A 20065-nucleotide genomic window follows, 5' to 3' on the forward strand; every position below is an offset into this window, starting at 1 on the left:
TTTAAGAAAATAAACCGAAGAAAAAAACAAAAAGAGTAAAAGCAGTCATTCATTAAGCAATCAGACACACAATTAAATATAAATAAATAAATCCTGTCTTTGGCTCTATGATCAGACAAGAGCATCAGTTGCCGGCAATGGCCTGAGAATGATGTAATGGTTGGCAATGACAGTATATACAAAAATACCCCAACATGGAAGTTGCCAGCTCACCACTTTACTCCCATAAATCTCTGCTGCTGTCACAGAAAATGACATCATTGATGGAGGCATATGCTGTGTAACACACTCTATGTACCTTTCATGTATCAGATTATACAACATGAATACTTCAATATACAAAAGATTATTGAAGAGACATTGCTATCCAGACATCCATATCAGTAGACTGTTAGCAGTAACTGTTTCTTGTTATTTTTTGGCAGTGCCACATATTCTGTGTAGTTTCTTTTGTGACCTAAGCCTGTTTCATTATTCAGCTGAGGATATGACAGGTACCTTCATTCATACTTGGAGTTGCTTGCAAAGCAGTATGTAGCACAGAGAGAGTAGAGTTTGTCTTGCTTTTTTAATCTGTTTCATTAATTCATTATTAAGAGTTCCTTGGTGTCCTGATAGCTGATCTTTTGTGACCGCAGTTACTGATGTCTGAACTTATTAGCACATATTACCAGTAGTAGAATCTGTTGGAGTAACCAATTCCACATCTCTCTGTGATTAGCTGGAGAAAATGCGAGCTGTCTGTGAGGACCTGCACAGTCGTGTTCCTGACAACATGGTGGAAAAAGCCTCTAGTATGGCAGCCCTACACAGCCTTCTAGAGTACCATGATTCCTTTAGTCGAGAGGTGGAGAGAGAGAGCAGCGCCCTGACCCTCCTCAGACACCATGTGCTCAACCTGTTCCTCCATCCTCATGCAGCTGCATCCACCACAGACAGAAAACACAACCAAGACAATCCATGTCTGCTGGAAATTCAGAGCATTCAGGAGAAATATGACGAGTATGAATTTCTGTCTGTCTATCTTATCTCTCTGTTCTGTTCGTTCTGTCATTCTGTCTTTTTTGAAAAATGTCCAACCCTACTTTTCTGTCATTTGCTTTTACATTTTCTATCATTTGCATAATAATAATAATAATTTTGTGCCCTTTTTCTCCCTCAGTCTGTTGCAGCAGGTGTGTGCTACTAGACAGCAGGTGCAGGTTGAGCTGCGGGAGAGAGAGGAAGTGGTGAGGGAGTTGGGCCTGCTGAAAGGCTGGATTCAGGACACCCAGGGGCTGCTGCTGAGCCCCACTGCAGACCTGGATAACCTGCTCACTGACCTGGAGGTAATGCAAACCACCTTATACAGTGTAAGAGATGCAGATAGTGCTGGCATTCTAACATCCTACAACCCAGTTTACTTTGCTGATGATAAATATGGTATGTTTTTGTGGTTTCTGCTAGACGGCTCATGGAGGCATGCAGTCTCACCGCCAGAACCTTGAGCAGATTGCAGATTGCCAGCAGATGAAATACCAGGTCCACAATGCCACCCTTCCTTCAGAGATCAGCACCCAGCTGGCAGAGGTTACACTGGCTCTGAGTTCTACAGTAGATCAGGTACCTTCATTCATACTAGGAATGTCACGAATACAAGTACCAAGTGAATTCTGGTGAGAGATTAATGTAGACATGTAAAAGTTTGATTTGTGTCAAAATGTAAGATCTGTGCAGTAGGCATTCCAATGTAAATGCAGCCAAATAGACCACTCTAATTAGGTTTAAAAGAAAAGGAGATTAGATAATGTTTCTTTATCACTTCCCTATTTATTTCTTTTGTGCTCAGGTGCAGGCACGGGAAAGAGAGGTCCAACATAGCAGAGATATTAAAGAAGACTTTAACTCCAGACTTCAAGCTATCTCACAGAAAGTCAAACTCATCTCTTTGAAACTCAAGCAGAAGGCTGTGGATGTTGAGGAGGCTAAAGAGGAGACAGGGGTATGAATACAGCACAGTCTTTGGAAGCTGTGGTACTGACTCTGCCCTGATTACTGAAATGCACAGTGTAAATGATGACAGAAGTGTACTTTAGAATGACTTCTGTGCAACCTGATTTCTAAATATATCACGTTGAGTGGAATTAATAACAAGGCAGTGTTATTTTAGGTGTTATGTATTGTATGATTATAGTCTTTATTTATAGCTTAAGTAATTTTGTTTTTGTCTTTTTTTAATGTTTTTTATATATTTATATTTAGCTTTATTTTAGTTTGTCATTTTAGTACTTCAGCTTATTTAAATTAGTTGCCAAGGCATTTTTCATTTAAGTATTTTAAGTTTTTTCATCTAATATTTAAATTATTTCAGCTTATTTCAATTGCCAAAAAAGGCAACTTGTAATTTTTTACAACACTTTGATCTTTGCATATTTACAACTTTAAACATATTTTTCCTCTGCCATCTTTTCTATTTTTCTTTCTCTATTCAGACTCTTTTTGAGGAGCTAGAGGAATGTGGTCGTGCTCTGTCTGAGCTAGATGTGGCAGTGCAGGAGTTTGGTGAGCAAAATCCTCTCCTAGCCAAACAGCTGTGCTCCAGCCTGAGTAAACTGACTGAGCTTCATGCTCAGACCAGCAGACTGGCAGAGGGAAGGACAACATGCCTTCAGAAGGTCAGCATTTGGGGAAACCATTTGGGTGAAAGCAATGATTGTTTTTGCAGTCCTGTTTGTTGACACTTCATCTTCAAATGTGATTATTTTTTTAATTAAAATGCATTCAACAAATTGACCTTTTTCTCTATTTTAGGCAGAAAAGAACTTTGAAGAATTTAATGAAATGCTGATGTTAACTCTCAACTGGACAGAAAAAGCAGAGACTGTGGTCTCAGCCAACATCATGTGGAGTCCAGCCTTTCAGATGCAAGAGCAAATCCAACACCATCAGGTGGTGACACTCACTTTAGCCAGATCAGATCACAGTTTCTCAGAATTTTCAGTGGCTGTTGGGGTAGAAATGTAATGTTGTTTTGTGATATATCTCAATCAGGCCTTATTGCAAGAGTGGCAAGATCTCCAAGGAGAGTTTGAGGGGCTGGTGGAGAGGGTGGGACTGCTGGGGGAGGTGGTCCAGACAGATGCTCTCCACCAGCAGGTGGCAGAACTGAGCAGACATGCTGAAGAGCTGCAGCAGAGAGCCAAAACAAGACTCCTGATGCTACAGGACGCATCCAAGGTTATACACAGCAGCATGTCACAAGTATTATAATGAAAAAATAAGAGTATTGCGGTGGGCTGTGCATGTGCCCATGGTCTTTTTGGCTGTAGTTAATATTTTTCTGTGAAGTGTCATTCTAAATAGAATTGCGGTAAAGTGTCAGTGTCTCATTTTCAGTTTTGTAAATACATTTATGATGATTTTTCCATTGTATTCTAATGTCATCTCAGCAAATTAAAAAAAAAAAACATTGCACTATCACTGCTTCAGTCTGGTCAAGCTTCAAGTGTGCTGTATATTTAGGAAGACACTGCCATCTAGTGGCCAGTTAGATTAGCAATGTAATTCTTCATAGTTCTGTATCTTCTTTGCTGGAATTAATTCATTAAATAAATTTATGCACACCAAACACACTTAACTCTAAACATTGTTTTATAGTTTTATCTTAAACCATACAATCAGAAATGTGCATAAAATGTGTGCCCATGAATTAATCCTCATAAAATGTCTGGCTTAGTGCATGCCATATCTACAGTATATAACTGGCATCTTGCCATGAAGAAACTGGATTAATCATGTGCTTCCATTTTTTATTAGAGAGCAGATTTATAACTTTTCATTTTAAAATGTAAAGGTTTCAGCAAATGTTTAAATGAGTAATAATATGACTCACTTTTCAGTTTTTGTGTGTGTAATGGTATAGAGATTTCGCAAGATGACTTGTGTATTTTACTTACTATATGTCTCTGAAATTCTGCAGTCAAATATTTTTGTATAATCTGTAGTTATCTATATGTATATAATCAACTGATGTCCCAGGAAACCAAATTCCTATATATTTGTGCATGTTAGTATTTTTTTTGTTTGTTTGTTTTTGTTTTTTTGGATTCCTCATCCTTTCCCCCCTCACTTCTCAAAAACTTAGCAAAACTAAGACCACTAAACACAGTTAAAATTTTGCCAAATAGTGCCTGTACTCTGTACTTTATTCACTGTTCGCTGGAGAATTAAATTGATTTGGTTTAAAGCACCACTTTATACAATTTTAGGCCCACTTGAGCTGCTTGTATTTTGTGGGCTTAAGTCTTGTCATTTAGCAGACATTCTCTGAAGTTAAAGGGCTTTAGTGTCTTGCTCAGGGGCACTGTGGGGATTTAGCAGGGTTATGATCTCAGTAATTCCTCTTGTTCTGGGTCTCCACATGATTTAACCTGCAGTCTGACTGTTGAATTAGTGGTGCTGTGGACTGAAATGGGTTTTTCAATACCCGAAGCTAAAATCATGATAGCCACACTACCAGTCAAAAATTGCACCAATGCAGGCTTTGTGAGCAGAAGAGAATTATTTAAAAAAAATATAAAAAATCTTACTGTTCAAAAACTTTTAACTGATAGTGTATATCCAAATAGCACAAGGGGGAGCTAGTGTTTCTGTTAATCAACCAGGAGCTTTTATTCTGACAAATGCTGATATATCAATCCCCTGTGTATCATAGCATCACTCTTACAGGCTCCTTTATCATTCCTGCTTTTTTTTTTTAGAATTTAGAATTTTTCATTGTTAAAATGCTAATATTGGGACTATCTATTTGTTGAACAGCAACCTGAAAGAATGTTTTGAATTCTTTTAAAAAATTATTATAATTTTTGCACTTGAGTTTGATGCTACTTGAAATTACACACCATGAAAGCATACCCAATGGAATATTTAATAAAATATACAGATATTTGTCTCTGTAAAGCCAAATTGACATTGAGCTGAACGTAATGATCTTACTGTGTGTTTCTCTGTTTAGGACCTGGGGAGACTGGAGAGTGACGTGAAGAGCCTCCATCAGTCCATAGAGAGAGTACAGGAGACTCTGGCCTCCCCTGATCTGGCACGTCTCAGTCTCAGAGAACAGCTGACTCGAAGACAGGTGCACCGCTCACTCTTAATAACTTCTACTAACACATTTCTTCATTCCTCTGATTTATCTTATACTGTCAGATACAAATGCAGTCATAACATCCTGTACTATTATACACTGAAAAAAGAATGGTCTCAATTATTAGTTACTTTTCCCAATATTTTTGTTTTTCTTGTTTCCAGTAAAAAAAATATTGTTTAAAGCATAAGTATAACAAATAAAACATAAGTTTAAGGGTTATTCATAAAAAAGAAAGGAAACAAGGTAAGAAAAATAAACTTAATTCAAGATCTTTTTTAAAAAACAAGTATATTCTTAGATAGTTTTGCTGAATGTATATTGTTTTAAGAATGTTTCAATATTTTTCAAGACCAGAAATCAAGACAAAATACTGATTAGTAATAAAAACAATTTTAAAAAATTCTATGTACAGAAAAGAAAATCACCAGTGATTGTATCACTGGTACCATCAAACTAATGTTGAATATTTGTTGCTCAGCTCCTGTTGTCAGAGATGGAGGGTCTCAAGCAGCAGGTGCAGGCTATGCAGATGTGTCAGAGTGCCCTCCGGCTGCCAGAGGATGTAATTGCAGCATTACCACTATGTGTTACTGCACAAAGTCTGCAACAAGAGAGCAGCCACCTCCAACACAATACCATTCAGCAGTGCAATATATTACAGGTATCTGCACACAGATTAGAACATATTCTTACGTAAAGGTATTGATATTGATTTTTCAGTTCAAGCTTTCATTTAAACTTTTATGCTGATATGAGCTAACCTTTAAGCTATTAACATTATAAATGGAAAAAATATCCCCTTCAGTGTATCTACATAGTTTATATAGCACGGACATGGTGCTGTGCACTTGTGGTTTTAATGGCTCATTTAGCACCTCTTCACATTCCCCCAGGAGGCCTTGGTGCAGTATGAGCAATACGAACAGGAAGTCAAGAACCTACAGAGACTTATTGAAGAAGCACACCGTGTTATTCAGGACCGCCCTGTTGCCACAGGAAACATACAGGAGCTTCAGACACAGATACAACATCATGAGGTGAGGAAGGACATCCTTCTTTCATACTTTTATATTTTCACAAATAGGGCTGTGACGATAACCACATTACCGCATAACCGCGGTAATTAGATGCCGACTGCGGTGTTGAGGTCATCACCGTCATCACCGCACTTTTTTATTTGGGAGGGGGCTAGTGAAAGTTATATAAATGCTTATATCAAAAGCATGGTCACACAAAACAACAGAGAACAAAACAGTGTTGGATGAAGTAGATTAGACCCCTGCACGGGTCTCAAATATAGACCCTAGCCAGTCTTTTTTCCCCTTTTCAAAAACATTTTTTTGTTTGTTAAATTTAAGTTTTATGTTTTTTAAAGTAATGATCAAGCGGCCAGTGGCAGACAATGAGTTGATCATAGCCTATGATTTGATCAGTTTAGCCTTTTAAAATCATCACGACTTGCCTAAAATAGAATCTAAAGATATAAAACAGACCAAGCATATCACAATGTTAGTTTAAAGGTTTAACCTAGATAAATGTGCGCTGTTAGATGCATATCCAATCGTTTGTGCAGAGAGTGGAAGCTGCAGGACAGGCAGGCCCAGGGCTATCACTTGCATTTTTTTCCAACAGTGGAAACAACTTAAAATAAGCAGTCATTTTTGCTCATAAAGGTTAGAGTAATACGTCATTCCAAACTGTAAAGGTCTACTTTTGTTTGTGTACACTCACAATATCAACAAAAGGTAGTGCTTTTATAAAATAAAGAAAACAAACGCTTTCTGCCGTCTCATCTTGAACAGGAGCACTTCACTGTGATGAACCTAATCTCAGGGAATTGCCTCACATGCATGATGAAAATATATAGAAATCTTTAAATTACTACTTTAAAACAAAATAATTCAAATCGAAAATATACAGTAAACTCTTTCATTGTGCAATCCGTGCATTTCTCTCTAAAGGCACATCCAATGAGGAGATGGCGAGTGTTTTTTTTTTCATCACCATAACTGATGGATGTCTAAAATATAAAAATATGGATAGGTGGCCCGATTAAAATTTGTGTTTTATTTTATAATTCTGTACAATTAAAAAATAAACAAATTATAATGGCATATATGTAAAAAAAAGCAATTTTGTCTGATATGTGAATATATTTATTAGCCTATTTTTTTTTTTAATCCATACAGCAAATGCTTTAAAAACAGCTTTTATATATAGCCTGTATCTCAGGTCAGTCTGAGCGCTCATGTACAACGCACAGTGCGTACAGCCATACATCTGCAGATGCCACTGTTCCATCCTATGTTCAAGGGGCTGCTGGAGAAAAAATAAATAAATAAATAAACGGCTTCCTACGCAAGGGAGAGGGACAGTCCATTAAACATATGGGGGGGGTATTTTGTGTGTGTGTCTGATTATTATTAATTACCAGGCTAGGTTTCAGTATGTCTTATAAGAATTACTGGCCCGAGCCCATCTTTTTCCCCCTTCTCCCTAAACAGCTTATACTACTGTTTCAGCTATTAAAATAGTTCAGTTTTGTATGTAATAGCAAAGTGATTGTATTTTGTTTTGTTTTTTTTAAGTTAATTTAGAAAAACGTTTGAAGCATTTTTTGTTCGTTAAATATAAGTTTTAGGTTTTTTTTAAAGTAACGACCAAACAACCAGCAGCAGACAGTGAGCCTATTTGATCAATTTAGCCTTCTCAAATCATCAGGACTAGCGTTAAATAAAATCTATAGATATAAAACAGTTCAAGCATATAACAATGTTTAAACGTTAAATCTAGATAAATATGCACTATATCAATAGTTTGTGCAGAGACACTTTGCAGGATATAGAGCCAGCGCGATCACTTGCATTTTTTTCAGTGGATACACTGTCATTTTTGCTCATAAAGGTAAGAGTAGTACATCATTCGTAACTGTAAAGGGTCTACTTTTATTTGTGTGCACTCACAATATCAACAAAACGTTGTGCTTTTATTAAATAAAGAAAACATACATGATGTGCTTTCTTCTGTCTTGTCTTTAACAGGAGTACAAAAATGAACCGAAAAATCTGCGAATAGATGCCTCACAGACATGATAAATATATCTATAGAAAGCTTTAAATGACTACTTAATGAAATAAAACAAATTGAAAACAAAAACTCTTTCATTATAATCGTAATCTGTAAGGATGCACTTCTCTCTAAAGGCGCGTTTAATGAGATGGCGAGTCAGGATCGGCCACTCTTTTAGACACAGACTCAGAAAACACTAGTTTATTAGTGAATAATTCAAATATCTCCTTACTATTTCCCCCATCACATTGAACTGTTCAGCTGTGCTGAGGCACACACCAAATCCGTCGAGCTGCTCTTGACAGTCGCTGTAGCACGGTCTCGTGTTGTTTCCACCAGCGCGGCATTTTTTTTTCATCACTGATTAATGGATGTCTAAAATATAAAAATAAGGAGAAGCCTAAAACTGGCCCAGCCTGAGGGGTGTAAAAAAGTCGGGGCCTGTCGGTCCCGGGCTGAAATGCAGGGCTCAGGCTCGATTCCCTCTTCTTTCGAAAGTTGCCAGAAAATATATGACTATATGCGCTACGAGCCCTCCCTCGGAGAGTGTAGTCAGTGCGGCTGGCAACATCACTCCATTAAGATCTTCGCTGAAACCAGACAAAGTGAACATGTTGGTTTTTCTGGCAAGAAAATTCAAAACCGAAAAATAAAGCAGCAGGACTTCACTTAAGCGGCCCAGTAGTTTATCAATTATTTTCCTGATGTTCCCTTATGTTGCGTTTTGAAAAACCCGAAATCAGAAAAAAGCATCTTTTATGTTCCACTTTAAAAATGTTGTTATAAATGTAGCCTTGTTAAGTTAAATAATATTAATGGTAATTTGCTGTTAAATGATGAAAAACTGTTTCATAATTCCTATTAAACTCAAAAGATATTGAAAAAACAAAGTTGAAATAAATTTAATTTAATTTTATTATTGTTAATATAATTTGCTGTTTTAATAATAAAGAAGACAGACTGCTTTATTATTATTAATTTCCATGTTCATTTACAAGCTGCATGCATTCTTAAGTCATTATATTTCCGCTGTGTTAGGGGAGGGGGGTTGTGATTAACCGACAAACTGTGGTGATTTGTTGTGTCTTCACCGAGGTAAGAAAAATCCCATACTGTCACAGCCCTATTCACAAATATAGATGCTTAAGGCGTCATTTTTAATTTTTAAACACTGGTTCTGTAAATAAGCAGTGGTATCTGTAATGATCATTCTTGCTTGGTGCATCAGTCAGTCAGTCTCACAATTCATTGCAGGCGTGTTGTCTAAGCTATCACTCACCATATTGCTTTGCTAGTCAACCTACATTCAGTTGGAATGAGTCAGGCCATAAATTCCTACCGTTTTCTCAATGGGTGTAAAAGTAGTTCTTTGACCTCAATCTGTTTTGTCCTGAGTAGCATCAAATTCTTTCTTTCTCTCACGCCCTTTTGCTCTGTTTCTTTACATTTGCACACACAAAAACATTCACACACATGAAGGCGAGTAGGGCTGCACAGTTCACCACAATGGTTTATCGTTTGAATGAAGGAATTGAAACAGCCATACGTATTAATATTATAATTTTACAGTTGTTCTGTAAAATATATTTTTCCTTTCTTAAATACTTTTTTTTTTACAGTGAAATATTACTATAGTAATATTTCTTATTTTGTTTAATATTTCTATTTAGTAGTAATAACAATAATTATTATTATTCTTTTCCTCTGTAGGGTTGTGGAGATAATAATACCAACAGTTATTGTTTTTAGCATTTAATAGTAATATTAATATATAACCACACATTTTTTGGCCAGTTGTGCAGCCCTACATACAAGCACAGTAAATGTGGAGTTTTTTAAATATCCCATTTTTAATCACAATCACAATTCTTTTCAGAAAAATTGCAAATAGATTTTTAGGGCTGCCCAAATCGAGCAGCCCTAAAGCCAAGAGCCAGTTTTAAACAAACAAAATAAAAATAAACCTAAACCTGTACAGAATCTAACATCCTCGTGTTTTATTAGTGGTTGAGTTAGTTCAGTTGGGGTGGCAGCTGTGGCTTTATCACCCAGGGATATTTTATTCTGCAGAGCAGAGCGCTGCAGCTGCAGCTTTCTCCCACATGACCTCATTACCAGAGACTGGACTGTCTGTGTGTGTTTGTGAAAGAATGACAGTTAAAGAGAGAGAAATCTGAGAGGGGACTCCGCAGGCCATACAAAATCTGTAATGTGAGCCCCCTTCCTCCCCTCTGTCTCACGCTTGCGCCCAGTTCTTTTGTTTGTCAGAAAAAACAGCTTCGGGATTGGTGGAAGGAGAGGAAGTGAAGGGAAGGAAGGAAAAGAAGTAAACAGGAGGAGGGAATAGCCCCTCTCACTGAGCTCATATCCTGTTCCCGAGGTCTTTGTGTTTGTATGAGTGTGAGTTGGCCAGTTTGGGGGAGGGAGTGTTCTTCCGCTCTCTTCTCCCCTCCCACTGTCTCCAGTTGGCCGAGGTCTGTGCCAATCACATTCGCCGTTGCCTGAAGGCTTGGCTTGTCGTCCTTCTCCCACGGTGCTCTGATTGGCTACAAGCTCAAAATGCCTCTGACTGAGTGATTTCTCATCTGTACTGTTTTTTATTCTAGTGCAGGACAGACAGAGAGGGGAATTTCTCAGCTCAGCTCGCCGGTGCCGCTCTCTGCATTAAACAACCCCTTTTTCACTCCTCATCAATGGGACTTAATCCAGGACGTATATATTTGGACTTAAACCCAACTGCGTGGACCTTGGTGGAATAATAATGTAATGTGTCATTGTGACAGGAACTGGCCCTGAAGATAAAAAGGATACCAGGAGCAGATCTCGGCCTTGAACTCCAAGTGTAAGATGTTGACTGTGAAAGCCAAACATGCTACCATGCTTCTGACAGTCAGCGAGGTTGATGGACTCTCCGATGGGTTAGAGGAGCTGGAGGATGAGGAGGAAGAGATGCCCAAACACCCACCAGCACACTCCTCTGTTGTCATGGTGAGTGATTTACACTTACACATGTTAGGGGTGGGCGCGGTGTGCTCTTTTTCCTTTCACTGTCAGACAAGCATCCCATGGATCTCTTATTTCTCCCACAGTGTTGTATGTGCCTCTACATTGTGCATCCCTGCTGTTGTTTGTTGCCGAAAAAGGAAAGGGATGAGGGTGTTAGATGGCCTTGACTTTGTCAACATTAGTTGTCTTTAGTTGGGCCGTACGGTTTCCCTACATTGCATCAGTCATGATCAGGGCTGGATTCCACATTAACCGCCAACAGTTCAGCTCCAGCTGCGTCGCTCAGTCTTTACTGACTTACAGAGAAAGGGTGTAGCTTTGCAGTAGTTCAGCAGTCATTGTATCTAGATCTAAATTTAGCCTAATGGTGGAGAGCTCCAATGGTTCAGATTACTTAAGTTTATGCAGGCAAGCACAATTCATTATTGTATGCCATCTTAATTGTATTTTTACAGTGAGTCTGTGCATAAACTCTGACCTATTTTCTGACCAGTTTCATTCCTTTATCATGATGAGAGGTCTGTGAAGGGCTTAGTCATGGCTACTCATAACAAATGTAGTCTGTCTGTAATTCTGGGTGCTGCTTTGCAGGCTCTTATTCAGCTTTTCTGCTTGATCACTACTTCCTGTCAGAATCAAATGGAAATATACGCTATTGGAAGTTTGGGGTCAAAAAATGAAATCTTTTAATGTGCATTCAACTAATCAAAAGTGACAGTAAAGACAATTTTAATTTTACAAAAGATTTCTATTTCTAATAAATGCTGTTCTTTTGAACCTTATATTCATCAAAGAATCCTGAAAAATGTGTCACGGTTTCCACAAAAAAGATTAAGCATTTGTTATGAAGCATTTGTTTTTAAACTTTTGATAATAGAAGAAATGTTTCTTGAACACAATTTAGAATATTACAATAATTTCTGAAGGATCATGTGACAGTGTAGACTGGAGTAATGACTGCTGAAAATTCAGCTTTGCGATCACAGGAATACATTACATTTTAAATTGCAATGATATTTATAATATTACTGTTTACTGTATAAATTGCAAGCCTTGATGAGTATGAGAGATTTTTAAAAATTATAACCAGCCCCAAACTTGAATGGTAGTGTTCTTTTTCCAGCACTCTTTATATTCTTCCTCTGATTTGCTTTTTCTTTTGGTGCTTTACTCCTGTTTCACTCTTTATGTACCTTTCTCTTTTCTTCGTCTGCCTCTTTGGCTCTTTAATGGTCAGATGACGGCAGGCCCGTTTTGCCATACTCTCCTCTCCCCGCGGTCACAGAGGAGTCTGGTGAGGAGGGCACCAACAGCGAGGTCTCCTCTCCACCCGCCTGCAGATCGCCCTCACCCGGGCCTAACGCTGTAACTGAAAACCCTCTCAGGTACCCTGTGGCTCTAACCCATACCTTGCTAGCACCTGCCAACCTTATCACATTTAAATCACTTATCCCTGATCAGCCACTAACCTATTTTAACCTCAGTTTAAAATTAATCAATCACTTTCATACAGTAGCCACTGCTCTGTTCTTGATTTGGATACAAATATTAGTCTGAGGGTTTTCCACTGATGGAAATATCTGAAAGAAATGATTCCCTGGAAATGTAGAGGTGTTGTTTGTATTTTTTATATATATATATTTATTTTCAATTTTAACATACTTTCTTCTATCTCATCTTAATATGCAGATACAATTCTAAGTAAGATATCTGTAGGTTGATTTCCTTGAAAAGTGTAAACACTGTGGCTCTTCAGTGAATTTCAGCATTTAAAAATTAATAAAATTTATTCAGACATTTAAATTAATTACTAGCAAAAAAAGACATTTGTTAAATACACACTGATGTTTGTGAATTTGTTAAAATACACTGGTGTCTAAGGAAATTAATGTGTTTTATTCATATAGGTACACGTTTTGTAGCACTCTATTCTTCTCCTAGTTTAACAGTGACTTACTTTTGGAGAAATGGGTGAATTTATGTGATGTTAAACCAAAGATCCAAAACATCCCCCCCTCCTCCACCCCGCTGTGGGGCCTCTTTTTTTAGAATCATACGTGTCCCCCAGTTTCTGTGTCCTGGCACTGGGACTGATTCTGCCGTGAACTTCTTTTTCTTTCATAATGTTCATATACACATGTAAATGAGCTGTAGTTGACACAGATTTGAACATGGCCTGAGGGGGAGTGACAAAAGGATGTTTTGGTTAGCACAGATTCTTTATGTGTTTTAAGCTTCTGGAAAAAAAAACCATGGTTAACCATTTGGTGTAATCATGTTACTGAAAACCCACATAAGTATCACTACTGTTTTATTGTATTTTAAAAGGACCAGAACAATTTAGTTCATATAGATGCATGCATGAACCACGCTTTCATGATGTAACTTCTTTTGTAGTGTTCAGGGCGAGCTCCTTTAAGCAGAAGCTCCACTCCAAGAGCTGTATGACCCCTCCATTGAGTCCGTCAGCCGCCTCAGCTAACCTGGGACGACCTACAGCGCTCATGGGAGACTTTGAAGAACGTGGTACATATCCATAGATGCTTCTCACATTACCAAATCCAAATTACGTTTTCTGTTGGTTAATATACATTTATTTACAGATCAGTGAGAAACAGAAGAGCCTATATGAAGCTCTGGAGAGGCAGCATTACTATCAGGAGACCCTGCAATCTGTTCTCCACAAAGATGGAGTCCATTGAGACCGCCGCACTAAACGAAGGCTTGGAGCCAAGCAAGAGTCCAGAGAGCCAGATGGCCGCCCCCCACCAGGTGAGAGAGACAGAGGATCAGATGAAGCAAGATGACCGCATTAAAGCTAGATCACACAAAAACTCAAGCCTACAGCCGGACTAGTTTTACAAGCCAGGGGACAGGGTTACCCTCTAGAGTACCAACTTCTCCTGTGTCTAAAACTAATCTCTTACCTAGAAGTATCTCCCTCTCTGTAGCATTTAGCCTTTAATGTAGCTTTACTGTTTACAACTAGAGCAAACTTACTAATTAAACCAGAATTGAATTAAAAAAGCAGTTCCCCCTGACTGGTGGTTTGTTCTTCAGGCTCTGATGGGGTGAGGATCCTAATGCCTCTTTCCAGGATGAAATCAGTGCACTGCAGGCCTGCTTCTCCCGAGAGCTACAGTTGGATGAGGACAGTTTGGAGGCAGATTCCGGAGACCAGCTGGCCCGATGCAGTCAACCCTCACTGTGCTAGGAGAGCGCATGGCCACCATCCACATGAAGGCTTCCGGAAAGCGCCAACTTCTGGAGGTGAGCAGGAATAATAGCATGCAGAGAACTGGAGATGGCTGATAAATAGTAGCAAAAAAAGATTTTGGCATGTTATTTTGATTACTCCTCCTTATACAGACACATGATCACTTAGCATCTTGTCCACGCAAATCATCTATCAGCTTTATCATTGGCTTAATCTTGTCAAGTTTCATTACAGACCTGTATCACTTCTGCATGGAATTTTATTATCTGTTGCATATAAATAATTATGGTAATTGCATTAGGCTTGGGGGTTTCAAACCCTTAGTGAGGTTTGCTTGTGGACAGCTCAGAATCTGAACCCTTCAGAGCAAAACCTTGCTAAAATAATGTTCAGGACCTCTACGATAGTCTTAATCAAACAGAGTGGTCCGGACTGAACTGTTGTTTAGCAGATGCTGGTTCGTTTCAAATTGTTATGTGTGGCCTAGTAATTATTTTAGTCTTTTGGTTTAACTATCAGGACATCTCTCTGCTTAAAACCACTAATTACAGATTATAAACCAAATGACACTCGACAAGCTTAAACTAATTCTCTGTCTTGCAGGAGCGATTAAGTGAGCAGTTAGAAGAAGAACAGAGGCAGGAACAAGCGCTACAGCGTTACCATAGTGAGGCAGAGGAGCTTGACAACTGGCTGTTCAGCACACGTGCCACACTGAGCTCCACTCTCCAGCCACACCCACAGGACATGGACATGGAGGAACAGCTGACTGACTGCCAGGTAAAAGCCTAGGGCTGGGAAAATGTAAGAAAATATTCATGCCACAATATTCTTAAAAATATTGGTCCATAACATGTACCAACATATTTTTATGGGAAGCTGATTCAAAAACTACTGAAATTATTGTTTTTCAGATAGTTTCCAATGGTGGACATGTCACACTTTTTGAAACGAACAACTTAACAATCATGTTCATTTTAAAGAAACAACTTTATCAATAAACAAATAATTCATAAAATACTGATTTATTTGGTTAATCTGCACTGGTGATTTTTAAATGTAAATTTTTATTTTATTTCATTTTATTGTATATGACCAATTTCATAGTTTCTGAGCACTTGTATAGTTTCTGAAAAGTCAGTCCTTTATTGTAGATGATAAAGTGACGTGACATTTGTCCCGTTCTATTGGTCATTAGGATTAGGGGCTTCTTCTCATTTAACCCATCCAAAGTGCACACACAACAGCAGCAGTGAACACACCAACACACACACATGTACAACGCAACTGGAGCAGTGGGCAGCCATTTATGCTGCGGCACCCGGGGGAGAAGTATTTAAAACCATGATAGATTTTCAGTGGCATATTCATACGGATTCTGGTTAGCTGATAATGTTCTGAGACACTAGAGTGGGGCCGCAAGTAAATCAGATTAGATGTTGTGTGTTTGTCGTTCTATTGGTCATTAGGGGATTAGGGGCTTCTTCTTCCTGCAGTCATGGGACGTGCCACAGTGATGTCTGCAATTCTTAAAGGAGACACACGCATACACACACGTGTGTGTCTTTTGTGTTTTGATGAAAAGGCTGTAGGTATCAAAGTTAACCTTTAACCTGAAAGTTAGATTCTTTGTGAGAAGTCAGGGAGCCCTGGCCCTGACCTTTAGCTTACTGCTGTTTAATTTTTTGCTCATTCCTCATTGAATGCCACCTGCTGCTCTAACACTATTAACCCAAATATTCCGTTCCAGCTACCCTGCAGGTCCACACACAAACTATTCTATTATTTTTTTCTTAGAATTATGCTAACTTCTCTGGACTAGTGCTGCATGTAGTACGGTAAAGGATCAAGCAAATGTCTAAAGACTAGGTGTTAAGCAGCTTAAGAAGATTATCAGTCAGCTGCATAACACATCTCACAACTCCTTCTGCTGTTTTTTTTCATGTATTCGAATATCCGAAGCAAACAAATCCATTTAGTTTTTAACAGTGAACTTAGTTTTTTTTATCTTTACAAATTTATCTTTATGGTTAAACCCATCTAAAAGATTTATTGTTTATTTAAGTTGTTAAGAGTTTTGTTCCTTAAGATGAGAAGAACATATAATTTTTCAGAAATTAAACAACCTGAAAAGAATAGGTTAACCAAACCCAAATACTGATTATGTTTTAGTTTAATGTCATTAACTGTTTCATTTAATGTAATTAAATGTTATTTAAAAAAAAATTTTAATTTGTTGTTAGTAGCACCTAAAATATGGTTTCACACTGCTGAATCATTTCTAAATGGATCAAAAACAATTTAGTTTTTTCTGATCTTATGTTTCCCTGGTCTAGAGAAACATGTTATTGGAGACTCGAGCAGAAAGTGCTGTGTGTCTCTCTGTCTGAGCTGTCAGTGGCCACAACAGTGAGAGTTTGCTGACTGGAGGGAAAGGCTGGGCACAACGGGGTGACGCTGAGCAGCTCTCCTCCACAAACGCTGCACAGGCCTCAAATCCAGTCTCTGCTGGAGCATTACAGTCGCATTCTCCAAAGACAAACCAGACCCAATCCAGGTGAGGGATACTGGTTTTCAACCTTCTCAAAGAAACACATACAGTGGACAGAAGAGTCACGAGAGGAGCTATAATTTAGTAGTAGAATGACAGGAAAAGGCCAAAGGTCTGAATACTTTTATTAAAAAACACATTGGAGGTTTACTGACGAACAGTTGTACAATACATTTGGCACAACACACCACTAGACCAACAGCTCAAAACCTCTTAACCATACTCGCCTCAAATGGTTGCTTTGTGGACAGCAGGAAAAAGAAGAATGCCCAAAGCGCCTGTTGGTCAATTGTTGTGAAGGATGTTCCAATTGCCTTTCCTTCTCCACGAAACATCCATAAATCTGAAAACAAAGACCTTTTAGAAATTGTGGGGAAGTCGGGCAATTTTCGGCCAAACTACTTTTAAATGAGACATGTGCGTAAAAAGCCTTAAATGCACAGCTGATTTGGGTCCATCTCCTGTTGTCAGTCATGATTGAACTTTTAACCTCTAATTTACTGAAAGGAGTGTTTTTATGTTTTGGTTATGTGTGTGGTGTGTGTGTTGTGTATGTTTCCCAAGAAATTATATGTATCTATTCTAGGTTCATTGTGAGGATACCTTCTATAAAAAATAATTTCACCAAACATACATTTTTTACCTTATATATATATATATATATATTTTAAAAGATTATAAGCATACCTTTATAAAATGATAGATTTATAATTTTTTTTAATAGTTTTTTACTTATTTTAACTTTCCTATCTCTTTATTTTATTTAGGGCTCCACACTTCCAGGAAGGCAGGAGGGGATACTGGAAATCAGGGGGGGCGGGACTCGTCTCTCTCTCCTCAGAGCCCAATATGATGGATGATGGCTCAGTCAGGCGCGATCCCCCACACCACGCAACCAACAGCATCAAAGACACAGTGCACAGACCAAGAGGGGTATGACAGAAGGGGTGGGGGGACAATCAAAAACTACTATTGACGCAATAACATGATATAAACTCCAGCTTAAAACTAGAATCAAATAATGCTGATACTGACACCATCTTTAGATTAAAAAATATTCCTGTTATTCTATGAGCTAGACAAAACTACTTAGATTTTTCGTTCACACTCATTACATATAATGCCGGAATAGAGCGGAGCAAGCTTGGTGAAAAACAGAAGACCAGTTTAACTGGCAAATCTTGTAGCATCTAGAGGAGCAGGGGGGAAATTATTCTCACAGAGGAAAACAAAAACCCCACTAATGGAGAGAGGCTAGCGTTCTGCTCACCTTGTACGTTACTTTTCTGTATAGCCCCTTTCACACTGCACGTTCGACACGGAAAAATTGCCGAAACCATTGTCGGATCACCTTCTGTGTGAATGCACACACGTCCCGGGATTGATTACGGACTCGCTTTTTCACCCCCGGGGGTGGGGGACCTAGTAACATTCGGCCGGGTTTCGTCCCCGGAACGAGCTCTTGTGTGAACAAAAGCCACGAAACCCAATGCCGTCGTTAATAGTGATGACGTCCCCATGATCGGTCCCCCCCGTGACTCGTTTACCCCCCTTGCGGGTTGTTGAACGGCAGGGAATAAAACGTCGGCCGATCGAAAAAATTATGTGCAAACTCGTACTGAAAAAAGCATAGATCAAGTAGTTTCCTCACCTAATTCCGGCGCTGGAAGATGAGATCGGGTCGCCCAGTCTTTAAAGTAAAGTTGACGTGTCCTAGCGTTTTCGACATCGTGCATTAACACGTTACATATGATGTCATCCGGTCATTACGGGACCGTTAAAGTTTGTGTGTGAACGCAACGCACATATTCCAGGAAATCACTGGCAGTGTGAAAGGGGCAAAATCTAGCGACCCGGGAGCCACAACAATTGCCGGGACACATTACCCGTGTATTTTCCCGGAATCACAGTGTGAAAGGGGCTTATGTTTGCATGTAGAGTATGGTACAAGCAGACTGCTGGTTATCATTTGTGAAAAGAACAAGGATAAGTGTGTTCAGCACAGACTCAAAAGAGCCTTCTTTCTTTCATTATGTAGGTTTTCCTGCAGACTTTCCTGAAGGGAATGATCGGTCAGTGGCCTGAGGAACATGATCACAAATGATCAGATGAGAGTCAATGGCAGAATCTGAGCAAGAGACCTTAACAACAAACTGCAGCCAGCTGTCAACTGAACACAATGGAGCAGACCGCCATGTAACCACGGTACATAATCAACTACAACACTATTCCCTAGCTTTGTTTTTGACGTTTGAGGTTTGAGGATGAGACTGTTATATCTGATCCATTCCTCCCCTAATAGAGGGCTGCAGTGATGGTATATTTTTGTAGTGCAAACCCCTGAAGTTAGCATCACCCATGGTTCCCTTGGACAAAAAACCCAAAAGGCATTTTTCCACTGGCTTTTGGATAATAGCAGAAAATAAGTTCTGTGACCACCAACAAGTTTGATTATGATTCTTACACGTTTTTGTTTCATGATTAGAAAATGTAACAAAATGTAGGGCTGTAAACTTCACCACAATTAAGCTTCCACGCAACTCTCTTTATTTAAAAAAACCTTATCTCTCAAAGTTGAGCTAGAATAGTTTGCAAGAGCACACTTATAATGATTACTGTCTCTTAGCCAATACCCCAGCCATTATCCAGTCCGTGTGGAGTTTTCAGAGGAGAGCAAGCTCTGAGTCAGGATATCCTGTCACCCCGAAGTCTCTGTTTGAAGCTTTAGCCAAGATTTGGAGGACTTGCCTCAGGTACTGCCACTGAATATTTTATTTATTTACATATTCTTTAAGACGGTTTTGTTAAACTACAACGGCATTGTTTATAACTATAAGTAGTATCAAGGATTTATTTGCAGACCTTGTCATTTTTTTTATGTCCTCCCCACAGACAGGTGGTTGCTGACAGTAAGCGTAGCTCATGCTCTGAAGAGAGCTCTCTATGAGGCAGTTTCATCAGCTTTCCTCCGTGTGGGGGTGGGAGCGGGGCGAATGCTGGAAAATGACCTTGTATCTGGTGGCCCAGTATTACTATCTGAGTGACTCAGAGACTCACCGGGGCCACCTAGAGGTCCCGACTAATCGGATTTTAC

At 38.9% G+C, this 20065-nt stretch overlaps 1 pseudogene; it reads left to right on the forward strand.

Annotated features, from left to right (window-relative positions):
- LOC109113050 overlaps positions 1–20065 on the forward strand; it is a 117608-nt pseudogene that overhangs the window by 64843 nt on the left and 32700 nt on the right.

This window comes from Cyprinus carpio, unplaced genomic scaffold (genome assembly GCF_018340385.1).
Source record: "Cyprinus carpio isolate SPL01 unplaced genomic scaffold, ASM1834038v1 S000006753, whole genome shotgun sequence".
Classification (NCBI taxonomy): Eukaryota; Metazoa; Chordata; class Actinopteri; order Cypriniformes; family Cyprinidae; genus Cyprinus; species Cyprinus carpio.